Source organism: Molothrus aeneus, chromosome 9, assembly GCF_037042795.1.
Source record: "Molothrus aeneus isolate 106 chromosome 9, BPBGC_Maene_1.0, whole genome shotgun sequence".
Lineage (NCBI taxonomy): Eukaryota > Metazoa > Chordata > Aves > Passeriformes > Icteridae > Molothrus > Molothrus aeneus.
This window is the reverse complement of record NC_089654.1, coordinates 10,524,826-10,534,006: the sequence shown is the minus strand read 5'-3', so window position 1 is coordinate 10,534,006 and position 9,181 is coordinate 10,524,826.

Sequence of the window (9,181 nt, the reverse complement as noted above, 5' to 3'; positions counted from 1 at the left end):
AACCAACTTGGGAAGCATCCCTTGTCTGTCTGTCCACAGATCCCTGCTCTGTCCCTGAGGCCTGCTGCCTGGTTAGGGAAATCCTCCGCAGGGGTGGGGCAGTGATGGGGCGGTGCCCCAGGTGTGTCTGCCCAGGCCCCAGTGCAGCATGCTGGGCTGCAGGAAGGGAGTGCAGACATTCACCACCGCCGCTTTCGTTTTGTAAGTGTGGTAAAGGCAGAATGAGGGCTCCCACAGCAGGAACGGGAAGGCAGCAGTGAAACTGACGGGTGCTCAGGTCCTCCCACACATTCCCAGCACCTACACATGGCTGCTCTACACAAGGAGCCAGGTTGCTCACTAGCACCCTCGCTCCCAGCTGCGTGTGGCCTCACACTCCAACCCTGCAGCCAGAACCTGAGTCCAGCATCCCACACCTGGCTTCCTGAACCCAGCATTCCACACCCAGCATCCTGTGCCAGAGCCAGAATGTGGCTGCAACCCACACCTCTGCCCCAGGAACTGAGCTGTGGAGAGGAGCTGCCAGCTGTGGAATGGCAGACTTGATCCTTAAGGGTTGGATTTCCATGGATGAAACTCATGCTTTCAAACACTCTTCATAGGATCTCTCTCACTTTTTATGCATCTCCTCTGTGCACTCAACAGGAGCTCAGGAGATGGGGAAAGAGGATGAGGGGCCCTGCAACCCCAGGTGGGTCAGCAAGGGGCTGCTCCTTCTCCTCTGCAATCTCTGAGATGCTGCAGCGTTTTCTAGCAACTTACACCTGGGTGCAAACACCTCCTTCCCAGGAGCCTAGCTGCTTTGTGCACCCATGGTCATGGTCCTACCACGCCAGTCAGAAGTTTCCTGAGCTCTCCTGGTGCCCAGAGACACAGCAGGAGCAGAGGCCAAACGTGATCTGTGGGGTGTGAGGCTGCAGTGCCAAAGGGGTTTAGGAGAGGTGCTCCAGCCTGTACTCATGCACCCTTCAGCCCTCTCTCCCCATCTGGCAGCAATCATGCCCCCATTCCCCATCCTGGAGCACTTCTCTCTTTCCTTCCTCACTATCCCCCCCATGGTTGACAGGTGTCACAATGTGCCCCGAATCCTTGCAGGGTGGTGGGGCCACAGCACCCCTACCCTAGTGCCATTCCAATCTGTGAGGCTGGAAGCTTCCGCCTCTGTGGCAGGTGCAGCGACCTCCTGGCGCCAGTGCCATCTCTGTGGGAGACATGGGTCAACTTGCAGGTGGCACCACTGCCTAGGCAGCACAGCCTCTCCCCTCCTATCTCCACAGCGCTGTTGCCTGGGAAACCATGGGCAAAATGCGGGCAGGGATCCAGAGGGTTGAAGGGTGGAGAGGAAATGCCAGCTCCCAGCACCTTTGAGAGGGATGGGCTGGTTGAAACACCAGCAATCTCTGAAGATTTCCCATACACCAGGCCTGCAGTACGAGCTTGTGATAATCCCCAAGTGGTTGAAGCCCTCATGTGGTCCAGGGCTTGTCCTTGAGTTCAGGCATGCATCAAATGCAGCAGGACTTAATCCTGTCCCTGCTGTGTGCCTGACATGGAGGTTGGCTCTCCACCTCCCCAGACAGAGCCTGGGGTTGTTTCCCAAGCATTTCCAGAGCACCATGAGCCCCAGGACTGCTGGGTCTGGATCTGGCCTTGATGTGTCCCTATGGTGGGATGCTGCATGCAGAACTGGGGGCTCCTTACCCACCCCTCCTGGAATGACAGCTCCAGTGCTTGCGTGTATCCTGGGGTAGGAGGCAGGGGAAAGTTTAAGTTCAGCTTTGGCATGATGGTCCATCACCAAAATGAACCAATTTTATTTTCTTTTAAATAATCTTCTTGGAGGCAGCTTACGTCTCCCCAGGCTGCAGGTCAGCCCCAAAGGCCACAGGGTTGCCTGAGGAGCTGCAGAGACTGGTAGACCATACACTCTGGAGTGGCTGTCATCTCACTCCCCCAAATTTCCACCTGTGCACTGGAGCCTGAAAAGGAAGTAAGCTGGTGGGGAGCAACCTCTGCCTTCAAGATGGGAGGAATGGGGATAGAAGTCCCTACACAGGCTGGCTGTGCCCACTCTGGCGATTTCACAGCTGGCCCTGTATTATCAGGAGGGATGCTGCAAGAGAAGCAGCAGAAATGACACACAGAAGAGCCACCAGATTGTGTTTTGTCCTCCCAGCTTTCCCATATTTCTTTTCTCTCTGGCATGTCATCTCCATCCTGCCTGACACATTTGGAGGGACTGAACTTTTCTATGACAGCATGTCATCTCCTGCCCCAAAGCACCCATGATAGTATCAAAGCTCTTGGAAAACCCCCCAAATTGTCCCTGATTTGCCAGCAATTCAAAGCCACCTCGTGAGAGCTGCCTTGCTCCCCAGCATAGGTCTGGCGTGTTTGCAATGCTGTGAGGGCAGTGCCATGATCCTGCTCTGGCACCCCTCTGCATCCTGGCACCCCATCCCTGCTGTGCCAAGGGCTGCCCTTCCCCCAGCCCTGCCCCAGGCTTTACCAGCAGCTCACAACCTCTCCAGGCTTCCACTGAGTGCCCACAGCCTGAGCCAGTGCCAGGACAGGCAAGTGACAAGGGAGGAAATACCACAGGCATCACTGCTTGTGGTCACAGGGAGCTGCATCCCCAGCAGCCACAGCTCTTGGGGACTTTCCACTCCCGTGCCTGCGTGCCTGTTAATGACCTAGGAAAATTCCTTGACCTAGGAAAATTCCTTCACGGATTATCCAGGCAGCTTGGGAGAAACCCTGGCTTGGATGGGCAGCAAGATGGGTGTGGATGCCCAGGGGACGGAAGCCACAGGGGTTGAAGCCAGGCTCCTACACTGCCCCATTGTGCCCTCCCTGCAGCTTTGGTGGCACACACAGCACGCAGCTCACAACACAGAGCTTGTGTTTGACACTACGGTTACGTGTGCCTGGTGGGGACAGTCCTGGCTACAGACAAAGATTTCACTGCTGCGAGCTCATACTTTGGCTTCAGGTCCCAAGGCTGTTGTTCCTTCCTCTGCCCTGGTGACACCTGTCTGGGAGGCACAGAGCCATCTGGATGGGTTCAGCATCACCCAGGTCAGACCTGCACCGGGCTGCCTCATCCCTGGAATGTGGCTCTCCCCAGGGCATGGGGGGCAACAGGGTGCTGGCTCCCTCGTGGGAAGCATGTCCTCCTCTCCGAGGGCAGTGCCCAGCTCCTGACATGACAGCTGTGGTGCCTTGGGCTGCCCAAAATAGCTGTCCCTGGCCCCACACTGCCTGGCTGTTGGAAGCTATCCCATGACAGCGCCCCATGGATCTGGAGCCAGCTGGAAGTGATCACTGTAATGCTCAGCCTGCCACCCACGGGCTGCCCAGCACCCTGGGCTGGGACAAGCATCACCACAGGGCCTGTCTCCTTGCCACAGCCCGGTGCACCCTTGGGCACTCTGCCTGGGGAGGGTGTGTGGCTGTAGCCCCGGGCCTTGTCAAACCCACCTTTGCTCCTCAGACAGGGATAGCTGGTGCCTGGAGGTTCAGCAGGGCTTGCAGAAATGCTCCCATCTCCTGTTGCAACTTGGCAGCCAGCCACGTGCTGCAGGGTGCACACCCTCCATCTCCCAACCCCCATCCCCTTCCCCATCCCCTTCCCCTTTTGCCTCAAGCACCTTCCTCTCCCCAGCCTGGCCAGCTGGTTCTTGGGTCCTGGCAAAAGGGGGTGGCATTGCTGCCTTCTGGGCTGAGTGCCTAGGGAGTGGTGGGCAGGCAGGGACCCAGGCATAAATCACACCTGGCTGCTGAGGCTGGGCTGGGCAGCGTCCCTGGGGTAGTGGCACTCCCACAGAGAATGGGTTGAGGGACAAGGGACAATGGCTGCAGCAACCTGGCCAAGCAGCAGCCAGTACTTGCCCCATATGATGTTTGCCCATGTAAGTCCCTGGAGAGAGGCCCCAAGGCTATCTCTGTTGCATTCTCAAGGGCAGCGAGCAGGATGAGGTGCTGTCCACCCAGCTTACCATGCAGCCCTCCACCCTGCATGACACAGGGGTTTCAGTTCCCTTTGGGGCATGTCTGTGACATTTCTCCTCACCCGTCCTCTGACTTCTGCTGAAATTCCCTTCGGGGAAACCAGCCAAGCATCCCGGAATCAGCCCATTCCCCTGCAGCTCTGACAGACTGCAGCCAGGGTGCTGCTGTGGCCCTGGGCTTGGTGACCCATGGGACAGCAAGCCTGCACAGGCCCAGACCTATGCTGTGGGCATCCCTGGGCTCCAGACTAAGCTCATCCAGGTTAGAAACCAGCTTGTAACAGAGGAGTCTGCAGGGAGCGCATACCTGGTACCTGCCATGTGAATATCTGTGCCTTTATCTGAAAAACCAGCAAGAAGTTCTCACATCAGCATCTTTGTTTTTGGCAGTAAAATACTGAATAGAGCTGTTTTCTTCTAAGGAAATTTTATAATAGCTCAAATGACTAAACTGACATAACCCTATCTACTGACAGGGTCTGTGTGGTGTGCTGTGTGGGGACTGGAGGTCTGTTCAGTGCTGGGCCACCCAGGGTTCCTGCATGTCAAGGGATCTAAGATTATCTACAGTAGTCACTTCATAGTGTGAGCTCTATTAAATAGCATTTTAAATGTCACTTAAGGAATCTGAGTGCCTTTCTCACTGGAATAATGACAATCCAGCACATTCTGGTGCATAAAGTACATAAACTGCATTAGGAGTGGAATTCCCAGAGTGTGAAGGGGCTGGAGAGCTCCGTGGTTGAAGCCCATGGACCTCAGGACAGGTGATTTTAAATATAATTCCTGTTGCTGGCAGAAATGAGTGGGCTCTATGGCTGTTGCCATCAGGCATGTCCAGACCTGAATGCTGGGGACCCCCTAAGTGGCTGGAGGGGGATGATCTCCCCAGCACACATCCAGAGAGATGGAGGCAGCCATGCCACAGGGACAGAGTGAGACGGGACCCAGCCTTGCTCAGTGAGGGTCACCTCTCTGCCTTCTTCGTCCCGCTCAGTGCAGGGGGCCCCGGGGGATGCTGAGCACTCACACTCACGGGCAGAGGTTCCGGGGCCTGAAGGGGAACTGCCGGCAGCAGGAGGAGGAGGGCCGGGAAGGAGCCGCGCTCCCTCTGCGGACAGCTGCTGCTCACTGCAGCCGCCGGCAAAGCACCAGGACCCCGGCCCTGGATGGCTCCTACGGCTCTCTCAGGGATATTGTCCCCCACAGGCAGTGGGCACAGCCCCCGTGGGTCCCTTAGCCCTCGCTGCTGGCAGGTACGAGGGCTGTCTGCCCCTGGGTTGTGTCCCACGCTGGTGTGTGCCGTCCACAATGGCTCATGTCTCCCTTGTGCAGAGCTTGTAGGACCTCCATGTGTAAAGCTGGAGGGAGGAAGAGCAGATAAAATCAGATATCACAGCAGATAAAATCCAGATATCCCTGCTGAGAGTGTCCCCAAGTCTGAAAGCAAGGTCTGGGATGTCTGAGGACAGGGATAAGCAGCCTCCAGGCAAGGCCAGGCTCTGCCATGCAGAGCTGCCTGTCCTAGGGACACTCACCCCAACAAGCTCCAGCGTGCAGCTTCGCAGCTCTTAATGCGACTTGGCAGCAGTAAGGGAAGCATGGGACAGAGGGGACAGCTGGAAAAGACTGAGAAGGATAGCCCAGGCCTGGGCACCAACCGGGAACATGGTCCTCATGGGATGGGGTGGGCTGCTAGAGAGATGGGCATTCAGGCACTGTTCAGGCTGGCCAGCCCTAAGCTCCCACTGCTCAGAGTCGTTTAGGACTTCTTCTGATCTGTGAGGCAGGGATTTTAGGACAAGCTGGAGGTAAAATGCTTGGTGTCAGAGTAGAATGAAGAGCAGCACATTTATGGAAAGACACAGGGCTGGCTGTCTTAGCTGTCAAGGACAATCACAGGCTGGTGGGCAATGCATTTGTCCTGGAGAAACAGCAGAGTTTGAGATGGGATCTAATTAATAAAGACTGAGTGGGTAGGAATCCTAATGCACGTTGCCTTTGCCTCGTGTAAACTTGACCTCGCCTGTCCAAGACTATTGAAACCCTCTCCAAGACAAGGAATTAACCTGTTAGAGGCACTGAGTACACCAGCAAGGAGTCTGGTGAGATGAGCACGGTGGCACGTCCACAGAGCTCAGAGCTGCAAGTGCCAAAGGGCACTCGGCTCAGTGCCCACGGCACTGCACAGAGGGTCCACATGGGACAAGGGGCAGCCAGGTCTGTGGGTGCCTGGATGCTGCTCTGTGCTTCGCTGCAGAGCAGGGGAAATGCCAAACCTCTTCTCTCCAGATGATGTCGTAGCAACCAGGACAGAGCCACACATGGAGCAGCTGGAACCTGTGGGAGCCAATTGCCGCATTTCACCCAAAGCCGGGTGAAGAAGGGGCAGAAGGGGGTAGCGGGCCTGGCTAGCAGGGGACCGTGCTGCCTCGGCGCTGAGGGACCGCAAGCCCCGGGAGCGGCGGCGGCGAGCGGCGGTGTCCCGCTGCCGGCAGGGGGAGGCAGACACCGCGGCGGCGGCGGGGGATGCTCCGCACGGCCCGTGGGACAGGAGCAGGGGCACGGCCCGCTGAGTCGGGGTGGCACAGCGTGCCCCACGGCCCTGGGCTGTCCCCAGCCCCCCCGGATGAGCTCCGGGCTGTAATTTCGGGATGTAGCCCCAAGATTGTTTCTGACCCAAAAACCAGCCTCACATGGCACTGACCATAGGTGTCAGTTTGTGTCAGAGGAGACGTGGATCTGCCCTGGTGGCACTGGGGTCCTCACTGCACGGGCACGGAGCCTGTGCCATCATTTTTGGAGAGCCTGTCTCGCCGGGGTGCAGCCTCATTCCTGTCTCCATGAGAAGTGCTGCTGTCCCCCCAGCCGTGCCCCTGTGCCTCACACCCACAGTAGATATCAGCCCTGGAGGTGACAGTTCCAGGGCACACCTGGTGCTGCTGCTGTAGCCAGTGCCTGAGTTGGTGTGCCAGCTCAGACTGCACCAGGAGCTCCCCACGGCTGTCAGCGCTGGATGGGGCCTGGGTGTGTCCCCAGCTAAATTTAAAGGCCTTTGCAGTATAAATATCCTCAGTCATAAATAAACAGAGGCTAGATGTTTATCAGGGCCTTCCTGGCAGCCCCAATCCAACATGCCAGGCACCCCGCACAGCCTCTGCGGTCCTCCCCAGGCTGTCCCCCATGCCAGCAGCACAGCTGGGTACTGCACGGCCCTACAGGGACACGGTCACAGGATCCTGCCCCCACACCATGGCCCTGCTCTGATCCCACCAGGCCCTCAGCTGTAAAGTTCCAGCAGGCACTTGCTCCTGTGGGGATGCTGTCTCCCACAGTTTGCTGGTGGGAGTGGGGATGGCCCCAGACCCTGTGCTGTCCCCTGCCACCAGCACTGTGTTCCTGGCTCCCTGAACAAGTTTGTGTGGGGACACTGGGATTGGCATCCTGGCGGCTGCTGTTGCTGCTGTGAGCACCACTGTAGGGGCCTGTGCCACCAGTGCTGGAGCCCTGGGAACCCTGAGGCATCCTGGGCCTAGCTCCAGAGCTAGTGCATGCAGTGTCCTGGGCTGGGCTGGCACTGCCCCTTGGGCACTGACCACCATGGGACCACTGTGGGACAAGAGACACTGTCACCATTAGGAGTGACCACAGTGGGGGAAGGAACCAGACTACAATGTGGGGTGGAGTTCGAGGTGTTGTCAGAGAGCCAGGAACACATGAATGGGAGGTCAGGACCAGGCAGAGGGGCAGAAGCAGCTTCTCGGCAGTGGCAGAAGGTTCCCATGGGCTCAGCACCCATGTTTCTCCTAGTTGTTCCTGGACTAACCATTTCCAGCCCCTGTCCTGAGTCCTGCATGTCTCAGGATGTCCCACTATTCACTTTCATGGCCCTCACCAACCTGCCCAAGCTGCGCTGCACAGCCTTCCTACCACAGTTCCCATCATGAGGCCTCTGAAACCCTCCTGTAGCACACAGGGGCTGGAGCATCCCTCTACAAGAGCCAGCATCTTCTCTGCACCCCATGGCTGTGCCAGAAACATGGACTGAGCTGAAAAGGGATGCTCTAAAGGGGATGCTGCTCCAGTCAAGCCCCATTGTGCTATACTGTGAGGTGGTGTCAAGATTTAACCCCAGCTGCCAACTAAGTACCACACAATTGCTTGCTCACTTTCCCTTCCCATTCCTCCACCAACAGCTTGGGGAGGAGGATCAGGAAAGAAAATAAAGTAGAACTCATGGGCTGTGATAAGAACGTCAGCCTGTGGCTATGCTGAGCTGTCAGCAGCTTGGCCACACCTTGCAGAGGTGTGAGGGGAAACCTCTGGCACATCCGCTCCTGGTAAAAGGTCACCAGAATTTGCTCAGAGCTGGTCCCCAGCACTGTCAAACCATTCCTGGCTAGCTCAGATCCATCCTCCTCACCATCTGCAGCCCAAGGTTAATGAGTACCTCCAGGGTACACAACTGGAGGGTCATTAAACAGCAGTCGAACAAGATGGGGCTGCCAGCAGCACTCGAACAAAGAGGGCTGATTCACTGTTTGCCCTGCAACAATATTTACCATGGCCGGGAGTGAGGGAATGTTTGTGCGGGACAGGACGGCGCGGCGACACGGGGACCAGCAGGGGAGTGTGACAGTGCTGGGCAAAGGACTGTTCACACTGCTGCAGTCCCACCCACTGCAGGTAGGGTGCCTGGCACGGCCACCTCTGCCCTCAGTTCAGCAGAGTGTCCCCGTGTCCCCCTGGTGTGTCTGTCCATCCCGGGGAACCAAAGCCACTTCCATATGTGCCCACCCTTCAGCCTGCCAGCAGCCTGCTCCAGCATCCTTGCTGGCATGCTGTCCCCATCATCTCAGCCTGTTTCCCAACGAGAGAGAGAGCTGGTGACAAGGACAACAGGGATGGATATACCTGGCTGAAGGTGGGGAAAATCCTCCCCCAGGAGACCCTGGTGTGAGGCTGTTTGTGGTACAGGTGTGGCTGAGAGGGATGCTATGGGGGAGCATGTGTCTTCACCAATCCTCATTTTTTTCCTTTGCTGTCCCCAGAAAGCCAATGCTTTCAGGGTCATTTGCTGATCAGCTCACTACCTAATTAGCCCTGACTGAGGATGTGTCACGTGCACAGCCAGAATGCTCATGCTCAGACATATGTGTTCACACACACAC